Source organism: Fundulus heteroclitus, unplaced genomic scaffold, assembly GCF_011125445.2.
Source record: "Fundulus heteroclitus isolate FHET01 unplaced genomic scaffold, MU-UCD_Fhet_4.1 scaffold_185, whole genome shotgun sequence".
In the NCBI taxonomy this organism is placed as follows: domain Eukaryota; kingdom Metazoa; phylum Chordata; class Actinopteri; order Cyprinodontiformes; family Fundulidae; genus Fundulus; species Fundulus heteroclitus.
Window position 1 is genome coordinate 192512 of NW_023396597.1, and position 17420 is coordinate 209931.

At 41.1% G+C, this 17420-nt stretch overlaps 3 long non-coding RNA genes across 3 annotated transcripts; 2 read left to right on the forward strand and 1 right to left on the reverse strand.

Annotated features, from left to right (window-relative positions):
* Window positions 1-702: 702 nt before the first annotated feature.
* Window positions 703-1556, reverse strand: LOC118558950. Its single transcript, XR_004928558.1, has 2 exons — window positions 1446-1556; window positions 703-1065 (listed from the first exon to the last, which is right to left on the reverse strand). It is a non-coding gene; the product is annotated as an uncharacterized LOC118558950 (long non-coding RNA).
* Window positions 1557-6355: 4799 nt separating this feature from the next.
* LOC118558952 lies at window positions 6356-6844 on the forward strand. Its single transcript, XR_004928560.1, has 2 exons — window positions 6356-6401; window positions 6483-6844. It is a non-coding gene; the product is annotated as an uncharacterized LOC118558952 (long non-coding RNA).
* Window positions 6845-10585: 3741 nt separating this feature from the next.
* LOC118558953 lies at window positions 10586-17420 on the forward strand. Its single transcript, XR_004928561.1, has 2 exons — window positions 10586-11284; window positions 16632-17420. It is a non-coding gene; the product is annotated as an uncharacterized LOC118558953 (long non-coding RNA).

Here is a 17420-nt window from a genome sequence, read left to right on the forward strand (position 1 = left end):
TACAGGTGCAATAAATATACACATGCACAAGGTATTTATGTTAAATCAATATATGCTATTAAAACTCAGTGTACAGAATGGCAACATTATATAGATATATAGAGAGAGATATAGATATATATATAGATAGATAGAGACACAGATACATAGATACAGATACATATATATATATATACATATACACATATACATATATATATATATACATATACACACATATATATATATATATATATATATATATATATATATATATATATATATATATATATATATATATATATATATATATATACACACTTTTATTTGGGTGTGATTAATTATTTCACAGTCCTAATTTATTTATATTTACATACATACTTTTATAATATGAATATTACTGTTATAATAAAATATGAAATACTGACAAAAAAGGCTTATTGTGTGGCAACCTCTTGGTGTAGAAGCATAATCCAGGTTTCAAATTAAAGGTAACACTTTGAAGTTTCATGTAGACTATTCAGATTATATATCAGGAGTAATTACACAAAAGTTCCTATTTTTAAACCATTGTAAAAGTGACATTTATTTGCTATAAAAATTGGTACAATAGTCCCATTCACAAGTATATATAGATGTAGCATGTTGAAATCCCCACCTACACTACTGTGATGGTATACACATGGAAGACAGAGATTTAAAAAATGACCCAAAAAACATAGCTTGGCTAATGCCCTTTGAAAAGGACGGTTTTATTGAGCTTCTGTTGCATGTTGTTGCTCTGTAAGCTAAGGTTAGTTATTTTGGCAATGTGGTGCAGCCTTAACTTAAAAAAAACAAGGACACAACCAACGTTAACAGCGTATGGTGGTGGCTGTCTTTGCCATAGACAGGTCTGACGAATGACCCACTATGCTGCCCTGACTACCATCACTGTGCCTTCTGATGGAATCACCAGATTTCCATTGTTTTTTAACTTCAGCAGGTGGTAGCGCTGGTCCGTGATGGCAGATGCAGCATCTGTTACCAAGCTGGCACGGCAGACATCACAGGACAGCTTCTTCAGAGCCTGTCGCTCAACAAATCCTGAAATAAGAGTTGGTATATTAAAATAATTTATAATAACCATGGGGAAATTAGGGGAACATTTATTTTTTTGGACCATTGTGAGATTGATTTCCCTCAAATTTACACCAAAGATTAATTGTCATACAATCGTTATTGGTGTCAGTAAAACCTATATAATTGACCAGTGGTCTCAGCCTTGATAACCTGGGCAAGTAGCCGTGATGCACAACTATGCTGCATGATTAAGTTATTTTTCAACAAGAAAATCTGCAATTTCGACATGTTCAAACATCAAGAATTATAGCCACGTTCATAACGTTTGTAAGAAACCAAACTGTTTGTAAATCCGTCAAGAATTCAATGAGATAAGAGTATTTGTGTTCGTGCTGATCACTCACCTTACATTAGGTACCACAGAGCACGCCAGAAAGCTTGCCTGAGGCAAGATGGCCGCCGGTGATGACGTTTGAGACTCCGCCGTAAGACATCTAGCCTTTATTATGGATATCTATGGGGTTTCCCCCAGAAAACTGGCTAAGCCTGCAGCACGTGGTCAGCTAGCATGTAGCAAAGAGGATGCTAATGCTAGCTTAGCATGTAGCAACATTCAGCATCAAGTTCTTCTTGTCTGTCTCCCTGGCAAAGTTCCTCCGATCATCACTTTTTGGTTTATCTTGTCTAGAAAGCTTCCCTTCATTGGCTTCCTGTTAAATCAAGAATAGAATTTAAAATTCTTCTTCTAACGTATAAAGCCCTTAATAATCAAGCTCCATCATATATCAGAGCTCTGATTACCCCGTATGTTCCTAACAGAGCACTTCGCTCTCAGACTGCAGGTCTGCTGCTGGTTCCTAGAGTCTCTAAAAGTAGAATGGGAGGCAGATCCTTTAGCTATCAGGCTCCTCTCCTGTGGAACCAACTCCCAGTTTTGGTCTGTGAGGCAGACACCCTATCTATTTTTAAGACTAATGTTAAAACTTTCCTTTTTGACAAAGCTTATAGTTAGAGTGGCTCATACCCTGAGCTATCTCTATAGTTGTGCTGTGATAGGCCTAGGCTGCTGGAGGACATCAGGGTCTAATTTTCTCACTCTACTGATTTCTACTGTTCTTCAGTCTACTGTTCTCCAGTTTTGCATTGTATTACATTGAAATGACTGTCGTCATTTCAGCTTTTAACTTTTGCTCTCTCTCTTTTTCTTCATAGTAGGTACACCTGGTCTGGCGTTCTGTTAACTGTGACATCATCCAGAGAAGACGGCTCACCCGCTACTTCCATCTAAAGTAGAACAGATTACTAGATCAATGTGTGCTTCTGTGCTTTTTTGTTTCTCTTGTTGTGTCTCTGCTCTGTCTTCTGTAACCCCAGTCGGTCGAGGCAGATGACCGTTCATACTGAGCCCGGTTCTGCCGGAGGTTTTTCCTTCCCGTTAATGGGTGGTTTTTCTTCCCACTGTTGCTTCATGCTTGCTCAGTATGAGGGATTGCAGCAAAGCCATGTACAATGCAGACGACTCTCCCTGTGGCTCTACGCTTCCCCAGGAGTGAATGCTGCTTGTCGGGACTTTGATGCAATCAACTGGTTTCCTTATATAGGACATTTTTGACCAATCTGTATAATCTGACCCAATCTGTATAATATGATTGAACTTGACTTTGTAAAGTGCCTTGAGATGACATGTTTCATGATTTGGCGCTATATAAATTGAATTGAATTGAATTGAATTGAATAGAAAGATAGTTGCATGTTTTCTTCTGGCTGTTGGTTATGGAGGACCAATCCTGCCATAATTCAGATCGCATACAAAAGTAAGAAAAAGTATTCCTCTACTGTCCCACAATAGGGAAATATTGGTGTCACAGTTGCAAACACATGGACAGTTACACACAATTATTAGCAATGAGGCAAAAATGAGAATAAAAATGAAGGAATCTGTCTAATCCAAAGTTACCTCTAAAGAAACACCAAGAGTAGCAGATAAGAGTAAAATACCAGAATAAATATTCACCAAGGAAAGAAAAAAAATGATAGTGGAAGAATAAACTGCATTTTATTTACCTTTCACATGATAATGATATATGCAAATCTTCCATAACATATCGGAGGGGGGGGGGGGGGGACACTTTTTTTTTCCATGTATCTTTATACATGGTTATGTTCTGAAGGCTAGCTGCCATTCTTACTCCCTACTTCTTAATTAAATGTAAATCCCTTTTAGATTCTAGATCTGCCAGAGTTTATATTATTTTTGAGTGTAACGTTATTAAGTTTTAATTTTATTACATTTGGGATCTGTTTCCAATCTATTCATGGGTCTATAAAGCAGCAAAAATGTGTTTTCCAAGAATAAAGCAGCATCTGTTTTCAGGGATGGACTCAGGAAGGTGGGTTTTTGTTTCCAACAGACTTTTGGTGATTAGTGACGATCAAAGTAAATGTTATTTTTGTAGGACATCTGAAAATGACCATAGAGTCGTTAACTTGCTGAGAATGTGCTTTATTGAGCGTTAATCCTTCTAATAATCTAGTTAAAACATATGATCGTCCTTGTATCAGGCAAACATTCTTAGTGTATTGAAGTAATCAGGAACCACAACATGAAATAAACACATGTCCCTTTTCTGTTGTAGCACAACAGAAAGAAACCACAAAGGAGGCCTTCATCCTGTTGTTTCCCTTTGCTCCTGACACATGTGATATAAATTGTGTCTGGGATAATTCCTGCATATTTCAGTTTTTCTCTTTAATGCACCACCGCATGTTTCCCCATCAGAACTCCACCAACGTCTCCACGGCCAGAAGGCGCTCAGTGCTGCCGACTCCATGGAGGTTTTTACTGCAGCCATCCTCAGAAACTAGAAACTAGGCCTGTTTACTAAACACACATATGTTTACCAAGGCAGGTAGAAATATGCTGGGACTCTGAGCGCTGTCTCACCTGGTGGGATTGTAAGTTTACCTGCGTGAGGACCCAGGTGACTCTGAGCTGAAAGTTGGTTATTGGCAGAGTGGCTCCTGTTGAATGTTAGGGAAACACTGCAATAAATGAATATGGTAGTGCAGCTTCATCCTAGCTAAAGCGTGTGAGTTACCTTAGCATTTGGGAACAGTGTAAACAGTTGATGGTTGAGAAGCTATGCAACGATTAGCATGATGTAAACAGTTATCTTCAGATCTGGGAACAGTGAAAACAATAATGGTTGGATCATGTCCTGTGGAACACTTTATATGATTTAAACAGATATTATGTCTGTTGGGAGCAGCTAAGATTCTAAAGTCTGACTGCAGCTGGGAGGAAGGATCTGCAGAAACGCTCCTTAGAGCATCTGGGATGCAGCAGCCTGTATTTATGCATTTTACCAACAATGTTTAACCTTTGCGCTCAGAGCAGAACTACAATACTTGTTTGCGGTTCTCTGACCGCCTCAACCTGCTGTCATTGAACATAAAGGATGCTGGGATCAGACAATCAGTTCCCAAATATTCTATTGTTTTTCTACAGCCATCCAGGCTGTGTAGAGAAGAAGCCCAGAGCCTAAAAGTCTCAGCCTATACTTATAGAATTTGGGGATAGGACCTAAAAGAGCTGTTTCCTATGATGCTATATCCTGTAGGCTTTAGACTAATGCTAATCCACAATATAGAAGAAAGCATCAAAAATGTGTTTATTCTACATAAAGTTAGTTGAACTCTGACTTCTAGTTCAAAGTTCAGTACTGGTAGCCCTTCATGTGACACAACACCATTGAAATAGCTCTGGAGGTTCAGGTCTGAGTCCATCACTGAACCCAGATTTGGGTCCTGATCGGTGGTTCCTAGCTGAAGCAGCTGAAGCTGTGTACTAACTCTTAGTGGCTCTTCCATTGGTCCAATTTTTTTTTTTTTACTCTGTTTTTATTAGATTGAGGAAAATTTTGGTACATCCATGCATTGATTTCTAAAGCATCTTGTCACAAGGTGACAAGATGATGTAGAGCTGTGTGTTGTCTGCTTAGTTATGGTAATTGATGTGTTTTTATGTTCTGAACTAGAGGGAGCATGTAGATGTTGAACAGGATGGGACCCAGGATGGACCCCAAAAGCTATAGTTTGTAATCCTATTCAGAAACACTTTGGTGTTATACTGGGTGAAATAGTACTTCCAGTAATAGTACAGTAGTAAATGTATTCTGTATTTTAAAAAACGTTCTGAGAGCTGCAGGACTGTAAAGACTTCCCAATCTTCTGAATGGTTAGTTTTGGTCCTGCTCACACATCCCTGTTTCTGTCAAGCTCTGAGGGTTTCACCTTATCTATTGTCCCTCATGCCAAAACTTCTGACATGCTCACGCCAGTGTGTGTGAAATTTCAGAGTTTCCCATAGATAGATTCACTTCAGCAGCCGGCCAAAGTAAATTGAGACCCACCCAGGAAGATACCCCCCCCCCCCCAAAAAAAACCCCAAAAACAAACAATTGGCTTTATAAACGGCGCACATCTGCGGTGTGCATCACTTACGCAGCGACCAGCATCAGCATCCTACTTCATGCACCTACAACTCAATAAAGCTGGTGTTTCAGAGCTAAGGACATTGTCTCAGATTTGTAGGACTATGTAATCTATAAGGTATCGATAAAGTAGCTAGTAGCTGTGGGCTGTAATTCCCATGATGCTGAAAGACGGACAGAATCACATAATTTACAGTAAACAGTTAAACCCTGAATCTACCAAATGAACAGAACACTGCGGGGGCTCAGTGCACACACACCGTCACATATAAATATAGGCGTATAAAAGTGCAGCCAACTAAAGGCTCCCTCCCTCATGTTTGCTGACAAGAGTCCAGGCACACAAAGCGTATAAAGGACATTTAAAATCCCTAAATTTTCTCAAACATTGATGGTGAACCTTATAATCCGGTGCACCATACGTGTGGACATAGACACATTAGGCACATTGGACAATGCCCAACATCTTTCTTTAAAGCATGGCTGAAAAGGTCAATATTGTGTCATCAGCACTTTAAGGTTAAACAGGGTAGCTCTACAAAGAACTGAGTTTTTGCAGGGGTTACAACAGTCATGTCATTTTACTGTTCTGCATGTTCTGTCAAAGAATTTAATCTAACTAAATAACCTAAATATGTCTGAAATAAAATGTGCCTCAGTTCAGGCTGAGATCCAAATACTTTCTAGAGTGCATAATGTGTTTCAATGTTTCCGGCAGATGTTCAGCAGAAGCTGATTGTTAAAGAAGAAGCTTGTTTAGACCACAGACCTCCTGCTGACCTGCATGACCCAAAGCCCCCCCACATCAAGGAGGAACAGGAGGGAGTCTACATCAGTCTGCCAGGAGAGCAGCTCAATGGGAAGGAGGTAATTAATACCATCAGGTTTCCAGTGGCTCCTCCTCCCATAAAGAGTCTGGAGGATTAACAGTCTCTGCTGCTTTCACAGGTTTATCCAGACCAAGTTAAAGGCAGAGAGCTTCCAGAAGAGAATGATGGAGAATCCATCAGGATACAAGATCATGGAGATGCTTCTATTTCTTTAAAGACTGAAGACACTGAGGAGGATGAAGAACACAGTAATGTAGAACACCCTCTCTCTGAGCTGAAACACTTGTCAGACTCTGGATATAGGAAAAGTTCTACAGAGAAGAAAAATGTGGAGTCATGTAGGAAAGACTGCAGAGCAGTGAAGCTTAGCTGCAAAGACTGTGGCAAAACATTTGTTGGAAAATACACTTTAAAGACACACATGAGAACTCATACAGGACAGAAGCCTTTCTGTTGTGTTCTATGTGAAAAAAGATTTAGTTGTAAATCCACTCTAAACGGACATATGAGAATCCATACAGGACAGAAGCCTTTCTGTTGTGATCTATGTGGAAAAAGATTTAGCTGTAAATCTTATTTAAACCTACACATGAGAACTCATACAGGACAGAAGCCTTTCTGTTGTGATGAATGTGGAAAAAGCTTTAGCCGAAAATCTCATTTAAACATGCACATGAGAATCCATACAGGACATAAGCCTTTCTGTTGTGATCTATGTGGAAAAAGCTTTAGCCACAAATCACATTTAAACGTACACATGAGAATCCATACAGGACATAGGCCTTTCTGTTGTGATCTATGTGGTAAAAGTTTTAGCCAAAAATCACATTTAAACAAACACACGAGAATCCATACAGGACAGAAGCCTTTCTGTTGTGATCTATGTGGAAAAAGCTTTAGCCGCAAATCAAATTTAAAGAGACACATGAGAATCCATACAGGACAGAAGCCTTTCTGTTGTGATCTATGTGGAAAAAGATTTAGCCTCAAATCAAATTTAAACACACACATGAGAAACCATACAAGACAGAAGCTTTTCTGTTGATTTCTGATGATTAAAACGTAGATAAATAAAACAAGTGAAACAAAATAAAACAGGAAATGGGTAACTAAGAGCAAGTGTTAATGATTTTATAAACATTTGGACTACAAATTTAAACTAATGATTTTTCAGTTAAAATCTTAACTAGAACAATCAAAGTCAATCCTAAGCAATTAAGCTTATAATCTTGATTTAAAAGAACTCAGGGTTTCAAGCACTTTTTACAGTTTTCTGGAAGTTTGCTCCAGTTGGTAGAATATAGGAGGTCAACATGTTACAAGTTGTAAAGCACTCTTGGGTCGTCGGACTAGTTAAAGTGCTATACAAGTACAGACCAATTACCAGATTAGGTCTGAAGCTTAAGTCCTTAGTGGTCTGGAGGGTTGATAAGACTTTGTTGATCTCACAGTGGAGAAATTCACTTGTCACTGATATGCTGATAACAAGTCTGTGATGTAGACTTGTTGGGGGGGGGGGGGCATGCGGCAAAGGACCACGGGTCGCATCCGAACCCGGGGTCGACCTGGTACACGGGTCGCGCTACCCGCTGCGCAACGAGCGTGCCCCTGATCGATTTTTTTGGTGGACCTGTGAAAACAATGTTCAATTATTGATTTGACTAAAATTGAATGCATGGATTAGTTTTTCCAAAACCTGCTGAGACATCAATCCTTTAATCCTGGAAATGTTCTTCAGGTGATGGAAGGCAGACTTTGTAATTGTGTTTAGATACCTTTGGAGGTTCACGCCTGAGTCTTAGTGTAACGTCCTTTAATCTGGGGTCCCAGGACCCCCGGGGGTCTATGAAACTTTGTTGTCAGGCCTGAGGAGGCACTGCTGAGGATGAGTCGTGGTTGAGCTAAGTATCAAAATGGACAAATATTTAACTCCATTCACCTCATCAAGTAAGGTAAAAGCCAAATCCTCTAAAATTAGGAAGTAAGTAAATTGGGATATGACTTTGTGAAATCCAGAGCTTTGCAATCACAGCTGTTTGGTCAACTTTGCCCAAATCTGGATGCTGAACATGACACACTGCTTTAACGAAATTTCGTTTGTATACAGCTTGAGAATTTCAGTGAATTGCAGTGGATTTCAGAATAAAGTAAATTTGCAGGATAAATAAAGTAACTTTGCAGGATAGTAAAGTAACTTTGCAGGACAGTTCCAGGATAAAGTGCACAGTGATTTCACAGTACAGCAATTGAAATGTAACCAATGCAGGACACATGTGATACAGAGTCCAGTTATAGCTTCAGCAGTTCAACACTCTGATGGCAGCAGGGAAAAAGCTTTTACAGAACCTGGAGGACCTGCAGCGGATGCTGCGGAACCTCTTTCCAGAAGGTAGCAGGGAGAAAAGTCCATGGTGGGGGTGTGAGGGGTCTCTGATGATGTTACGGGCTCAGGACACACATCGCTGTGATGAAATGTCCTTAATGGAGGGAAGAGGAGCCCCGATGATCCCTTCTGCTGTCCTCACCACTATCCTCACGTTCTTCCAGTCAGAGGCACTGCAGCCTCAACACCACACAGAGAGACAGCTGGTCAGAATGCTCTCTATGGTGCTTCTGTAGAAGGTTGTGAGGATGGGCGGGGGCAGGTGGGCTCTCCTCATCCTCCTCAGGAACTACAGTCGCTTCTGTGCCCTCTTCACCAGTGATGTGGTGTTCACAGACCAGGTGAGGTTGTCCGTGATGTGCACCCCCAGGAACTTGGTGCTGCTGACCACCTCCACAGCTGAGCTGTTGATGAGCAGTGAAGTGTGGTGAGGCCGGTTCTTCCTGGAATCGCCAAGTTAGTCGATCTTAGACATGTTCATCATATTGAACAGCCTCAACCTCTCCATCCAAGGAAGCTACACACCTGTCCTTGAATTTGGAGACAAAAGCACCACCTTTATGAATAAGAATACAAGATGGAATAACAGACATGTTTCCCCAACTGATGGACTTTTTAAACAATGAGAAGCTGTCTGTTGCTATTGTGAGGGATGTTGTGACTTCACACCTAACATCACTGTGTGAGCACTTCAGCTCATATTTCTCTGATGTGAACACTGATGCCTGGGACTAGGTGCTGATCCATTTTCACCTGCTGCAACAAGAAATGTCTCAACAGGTAAAACAAGAACAGCTCTTGGAGTTATCTTGTGACAGAACATTGAAGGCCAGATTCCATCAGGAAAATCATGCAGACTTTTGGGCCTCCCTCTCACATGAGTATCCTGAACTGGCTGCTGAGGCCATGAAAATATTGCTGCCGTTTCTGACCACTTACCTCTGTGGATCAACATTTTCAGCTCTGACTGTAATGAAGAACAAATGCAGAGCTGGTTTACAAGTGGAAGATGATCTTAGAGTTTGTTTGTCATCCATGCCTCCAAGAATAAACTGTGGGGAGAGACAGGCTCATCCTTCTCACTAATTGTCAAGAGGTTATTGATGTCATTGATTGACCGTGAGTAACAAAGCCTGAAGCAGAGATTCATAAGAATGTTTTTCTGCCAATAGTTTAAATAAGATGTTTGTTGTGTTAAAATTTAACCAATTAAGAGTCTTTAATCTGATTAATGGACCAAATGGGTTCACTGGAATTAACTTCAGTCTTCTCACAGCTTATTTTTTTGGAAGCTTTAAAATGTTATATTTTAAGAAAACATCCTGAAAATATAACTTGAATAAATGTCTTCTGTATTTAAAGTGTTAAAATCTTTATTTTTCATTCCTTTAGCATATTAGTGATCGACTGATGCAGGTTTTTGAAGGCAGATGATTGTTTTCACATCAGTCTATCCTCTATGTGCTGTCTATTTTTTTGGGCTTGCTATTTAAGACGATATTGCCTTATTTTTTATATGATGAAAATGACTCAATTACAACAAATATTGCAGTACTCAGTTTTAACAAAAAATAAACATTAACAGATCAAACAAAATATAGCGAATGGAGAGAGCAGAAAATCTCTATTAGGTGTTTTTTTTTTAAAACATACATAATTCCTGATGTGTTTAACTGTACAAAAAGCTGTTTAGAAATACTATCAGCATGAAGAATCTAAAGGGGTCTTTTAAAAATGTTCCTGCTGCTAAGGGGTTCCTGGCAATGAAAAGTTTGAGAACCCCTGCGTCAGTGCACCAAGATTTTGGGCCTGATCTGTGTTTACTAGCTGAAGCAACTGAAGCTGTGTGCAAAAAAACGTTTTTTTTTTTTTTTATTCATTTGAAGGAGATGTTGGCACACAGAAAAATAACAATATGATGCTACCAACTCATATTTCCCAGTTAGGATGGTGTTCTCAGACTTGAAAGCTTCCCCCTTCTGCCTCCAAATGTAACAATGGTCCTTAAGGCCAACCAGCTCAACTTTAGTGTTCTTAGACCACAGGACATGTCTCCAAAAATTAATCCCTTGTCCATGTGTGAGTGTCGGTTCGTGGCCTTTTGAGGCTGGAGTTTCAGCAGGAAAGATGACGAAGCCGCAGCATGTGGCAGTAGTAATATATTTATTTGTTGGTAGCAGCATTCACTCTGACAACCAACCAACAACCAACCTACAACCAACTTGGTTTACAGACACTGCCTTAAATACCCCCTGCTGATTAAGGGTTAAACCATTCTGCACTAAACAATTTACTATTAACTTTATCTATAAATTACAATATTTACATTATATAAATACACATACACATTCCCACCTATTTTTATAAATATTTTATCTTTTAACCCCACACCTAAAAACCCCTTAAACAAACGTGCAAAAGTTCCCCCCTGCTTTTCCCATGGTCTCTCCCGGAACCTATAAATGGTGTCTGGGCCCCCGGGGAAGCATTTGTCCAAACACCCTGGAGTACATAGAAATGGAGGACATAGAAAACAGGTAAGTCACCACATGCTAACACTCTCATCTCACTTCTCACAGATTCTATACCATTTGCTTAAGTTTCCAGACAGTAGACCTTAGCTCCAAATAACAATTCTTCTTTTCACAGAGCCCACACCATTTCCCAATGAGGAGCAGCTGTGCAGAGCCTGAACAAAAGACTACATGCTAATTATTAAAATATCCAATAAATATTCAATAAATAGTTAAAACTTCTTGTGTGCAAATGGTTATTTCTGTGCAAAGTCATGCTTAAAGTGCTGTGCTAAACAAAGTGCTAATTAAGGTGCAAGTTTACAGTGCAAAAGTATTCTTAAAGTGCAATACCAGTTACTTTTCCTAAAAACAGTCCCAGTAATGAAGACCTCTTCATTACATTTCCCCCCTCTTCTTTTCAAAGCACAGTATCTCAATCCTCTGTTATCCTAGATAAACAGTCAGCAACCACATTAGCCTTCCCTGGTTTATACTGAACCGTGAAATCAAAAGGCTGCAGAGACAGGTACCATCCTGCAATGCGGGTATTGGCATCTCTCATACGTCTTAACCACTGAAGAGCTCGATGGTCAGTCTCCAGAATGAAGTGACGTCCCAGAAGATAATACCTTAGGGCTTTGATGGCCCACTTCATGGCCAAGCATTCTTTTTCCACCGTTGAATATCTTCTCTCCCTCTCAAGCAGCTTCCGACTCAAGAACACCACCGGTCGTCTTTCACCATCCACCTCCTGTTGAAGGACAGCTCCAAGGCCCACTCCTGAAGCATCTGTTTGCAAGATGAATGGCTTGCTGAAGTCTGGGCTTTGTAGAACTGGATGTGTACATACTGCTTTCTTGAGGTCTTTAAATGCTTGATCACATTCTTCTGTCCAGCGCACTTTGTTGGGGGCTGACCCCTTTGTTAGGTCAGTCAGTTATGCTGATCTCTCTGCAAAAGAAGTTACAAATTTCCTGTACCAGCCCACCAAACCCAGAAATCCTCTCACCTTTTTCTTCGTGGTGGGAACTGGGAAGGATTGGATTGCCTCCATCTTTCCAACTTGAGGCTTTATCTTTCCAAAGCCAATGACAAAGCCCAAGTACTCCACTTCCCTCTGGGCTATGGTACACTTTTTAGGGTTAATAGTCAGCCCAGCCAGTCGGATGCAGTGTAGCACCTCCTGTAGATGAGTCACATGCTCCTCCCAAGACTTGCTATACACCACAACGTCATCCAAATATGCCGCAGAAAATGCTGACACATCTCTCAGTACATGATCCATCAAACGTTGAAATGTTGCTGGTGCACCCTGAAGCCCAAATGGCATGACTTTAAATTGGTACATACCAAAAGGCGTTTTAAACCCGGTCAGCTCTCTCGCCTCTGGTGCCAAAGCCACTTGCCAGTATCCTTTGCACAGATCCAGAGTCGTGATGAAGTTTGCTGAACCAACTCTCTCCAATAGGTCATCAACCCTGGGCATTGGGTAAGGATCAAAGTTGAACATGGCATTTAAATATCTGAAATCAATACAGAACCTCAGGGAGCCATCTTTCTTTGGGACCAGCACAATTGGGCTGCACCACTCACTAGTAGACACCTCAATTATTCCCAAAACCATCATCAGTTTTAGCTCTTTTTCCAACACTGGCACCAACCGCTCTGGGATACGATAACTCCTTTGACGGCTTGGTGCATCCTCCTTCAGTTGAATCTTGTGTTGAACCAGTGATGTGAATCCTGGAGTTTCTCCAAAGAGCTGAGGATCCAAGAGAGGTTTTATGGTGCCCTGCTCCATTAGGGACAAATGAGACAGGTCAACTGAAGCACAATCTGACGTGCTAGTTGGGAAAAATTTCTCAGTCACCTCCTCATCCTTAACTGCACGCACAAATAACCCTTAGTGCACAGGCTCCTGTCGGATATGAAACTCCTTTAACAGGTTGACATGAAATGTCTGATACTTTTTAGCTCTTTCTGGCATGTACAGTTCATACACGACTTTACTCACTTGTCTTGTGGTCTCATATGGTCCATGCCATTGTGTCAGCAGCTTGTTGTCACTGGTAGGAAGTAGTAACAGTACCTTCTGTCCCGGAAGGAAAACCCTGTCTCTGGCCTTCTGGTCATACCAGGTCTTTTGGTGCAGTTGAGCTGATCTCATGTTGTCCTGTGCAAATGATGCCATCTCCTGCAATCTCTCTCTCATATTGATGACATATGCTGCAATATTTTCACCGTCTGACTTGGGGTCTTCCCAGCAGTCCTTCAGCAGATCCAGTGGGCCTCTCACTTGACGCCCATACAACAGTTCAAAGGGTGAAAAGCCTGTGGAAACCTGTGGAACCTCCCGATAAGCAAATAACAGGTAGGGAAGCCATTGGTCCCAGTCGGTACCGGTGTCAGAAACAAACTTGCGTAGCATATTTTTGAGAGTCTGATTATATCTCTCCACTAGCCCGTCCGTTTGGGGGTGATAAGGGGTGGTCTTAAGTCCCTTAATCCCTAACAACTTGTAACCCTGCTGCAATAATTTGGACAAAAAATTTGTCCCACAATCTGTAAGAATTTCTCTTGGTATTCCTACTCTAGAAAAAAGCTGCAGGAGACAGTTAGCGACATGACGTGCTTTAATGGACTTGAGTGGAAAGGCCTCAGGGTACCGTGTAGCATAGTCGCATACTACCAATATGTAACGATGACCTGCAGAACTCCTTTCTAATGGGCCCACAATATCCATGCCTAGCCTTTCAAAAGGTGTTTCAATGATTGGCAGTGGCTGTAGCTGGGCTCGCGCCACGCCCTTGCTTGAAGTCAACTGACACTTTTCACAGGAGCTACAAAAATTAGAAATCTGAGTATACATTCCTGGCCAACTAAAACGCCTGCTGATTCTACTCAGTGTCTTGTGAAAAGCCATATGGCCTGCCCAGGGAATTGAATGTCCCAGCTCCATAACTTTAAGTCTAAATTGCTGTGGGAGGGCTAAAGCTTCTGACTTTCCCCTCTTCTGATACAAGATGCCCCCTTTAATTACAAAAACAGTGTCTTCCAGGAAGTTTACCTGGCCGTGAGGAGTTCCCTCCACCCCTGTCACCTTTTCAAACCAGGGCTTTAGAGTAGGATCCTCCTTCTGGAGTGCCCCTATATCTGAGGGAATGTCAAAATCAAAGAGGTTGGATGGTTTAGCCAACTGTGCTGTCCCCTCACTACCTGCACCTTTAAACTTATCCCTTCTTTTCTGAGCTCTAGACTTCTTTGTCTTTCCCAGCTCTGCTTCCAGAGATTCACCAAAAAAAGGCAGCTCTTCAAGATCTCCCCTTGCACTTTGTGCTCTTGTTACTACATGACAGTGTTTTATGTGTCCCCCAGCTAGCCCTTGAGTTTTATCCACTGAAATCTGCGAGTTTGTGTCACTGAGCCCTTGGGTTTCATACTCTAACTGGTGTAGAAGGTCAAAGAGTGTGGGGATATCATTTCCAAGAATAACTGAATATGGTAAAGAGGGAACTACCGCTACCTTTACCAGGTATGTTTGACCTCCCACTGTCAAATACACCTCAGCTGTAGGATAAACATGTTCATATCCATGTACACAACTTATTTTAGCCCCCAACCCACTAAGTTTCTCTTCTGAGATCAAACTCTTATGCACCAGAGACTGGAAGCACCCAGAATCAAGCAAAGCTTCTTCCTTCTGTCCATTAATCAGAACTGGAACAGTGCAAACTTTCTTTTCTGCCATCTCTCCAGCTGGTCTTGGAACTGAACACAAAAGTGAGGGCTTTGATTTAAGGATAGGGCAAAAGTGTTGTGTATGGCCAAAATTATTACAGTTATAACATCTTACATCTTGGACTGAGGATTTGGAAAATGACTTCTTAACAATCTGTCTTTGGGAAGGGAGATGCCTTAAACTTGAAATATTTCTAGGCTGAACTTGACCAGAGCCCTGTTCACCCCCAGTGGACTTACTTGGTTGGGCATAGTGGGTCTCTCGGCCAAAGTAGGTGCTCTTGCTCCCCTTCCTGGCGGATGTGAAGGCCTCTGCAAGGCTGGCTGCTTCTTTTGCCGTCTTCGGGTCACGCTCACGTATCCAAATCTCCAATTCTGGATTAACCATTCTCAAAAACTGCTCCAAAATTATCTGCTCAGATATTTCTTGCACAGTAGATTTTTCAGGTTTAACCCATCTTGAAAACAAGTCTTTCAGTCTTACATAAAGTTCACGTGGCGTCTCACCTGGTTCAACCTTCAGGGATCTGAAGCGGCGCCGATAAGTGTCAGCAGTGATCTCATACTTGGCTAGAATTGCTTCTTTCACCTTGTCATAGTTCTCCAAGTCTGCAATATCCATGAGAACATAGGCTGTGCGAGCTCTTCCTGTCAATAGGGGAACGAGGCGAACCGCCCACTCATCTCTGGACCAACGACACACCTGGGCCATCCTCTCGAACGTTGTCAGAAAATGTTCAATGTCGTCCTCCATGGATAAGGGAATAAACTTTGGCTCAATTGTGGACCTGGAACCATGGGCCACCTGCATGTCACCCTGATCAACCTCATGGACCTCAGATGTGGTAGGGGAAGATTGTGCTTCTGATAGGTCAGGTTTGTCAAGTATAGAATTAACTTGAAGTTGAATTTGTTGAAATTGGTGTTGCATGCTTTTCCACCTTTGCTCCTGACGAACGAAGTCCTTCTCCAACTTCTGGTCTCTGGCAGCTTGAGAATGCACCAGAAATTTCACCAGCACTGCCAACTCCTCCAACTTGTCCCCAGGGTTGGTTACTGTCATGGCTTCCAGATCAGTTGAAGCTCCAACTCCATCATCAGGCACCTCCTCTTGGCCTGGCTTTTTTCCACCTCTCGTCATCATTTTCCCACTGAGCGTGACAAAACCCACTCCTGACACCACTTGTCGGTTCGTGGCCTTTTGAGGCTGGAGTTTCAGCAGGAAAAATGACGAAGCCGCAGCATGTGGCAGTAGTAATATATTTATTTGTTGGTAGCAGCATTCACTCTGACAACCAACCAACAACCAACCTACAACCAACTTGGTTTACAGACACAATCACTGCCTTAAATACCCCCTGATGATTAAGGGTTAAACCATTCTGCACTAAACAATTTACTATTAACTTTATCTATAAAATACAATATTTACATTATATAAATACACATACACATTCCCACCTATTTTTATAAATATTTTATCTTTTAACCCCACACCTAAAAACCCCTTAAACAAACGTGGAAAAGTTCCCCCCTGCTTTTCCCATTGTCTCTCCCGGAACCTATAAATGGTGTCTGGACCCCCGGGGAAGCATTTGTCCAAACACCCTGGAGAGGACATAGAAAACAGGTAAGTCACCACATGCTAACACTCTCATCTCACTTCTCACAGATTCTATACCATTTGCTTAAGTTTCCAGACAGTAGACCTTAGCTCCAAATAACAATTCTTCTTTTCACAGAGCCCACACCATTTCCCAATGAGGAGCAGCTGTGCAGAGCCTGAACAAAAGGCTACATGCTAATTATTAAAATGTCCAATAAATATTCAATAAATAGTTAAAACTTCTTGTGTGCAAATGGTTATTTCTGTGCAAAGTCATGCTTAAAGTGCTGTGCTCAACAAAGTGCTAATTAAGGTGCAAGTTTACAGTGCAAAAGTATTCTTAAAGTGCAATACCAGTTACTTTTCCTAAAAACAGTCCCAGTAATGAAGACCTCTTCATTACAGTGGGTTTGAAAACTTTAATGTGGCTTTTACGTGTTTGTCAGAATTATTTTTACTATTCTCTATATGTTTTCTTTTATTTACCATATTCATTGCATTTATCACATATTTACTCATTACTGTTAAAAAGTTTTCAGGTGACTGATTTCTCTCTCTCTCTCTTTGTGTTTAATGTTTTTATTATATATTTACTGGAACATATAGACCAGTGGTTACCATCTTATTTTCCTGTATATATCTATTGATTTTCTCTCTTATGTGTACAGAAGGCCTGCAGAAAGCAGAAAAATATGTTGTGATAATGATATGAACTGCACTCAGCCATCTGGTCTGCATACGCATAATTGAACTGTGGGAAACTTTGTATTTTCTCGAAGGTCACATTGCTGTATGCCTCCCCTACACTCCTTA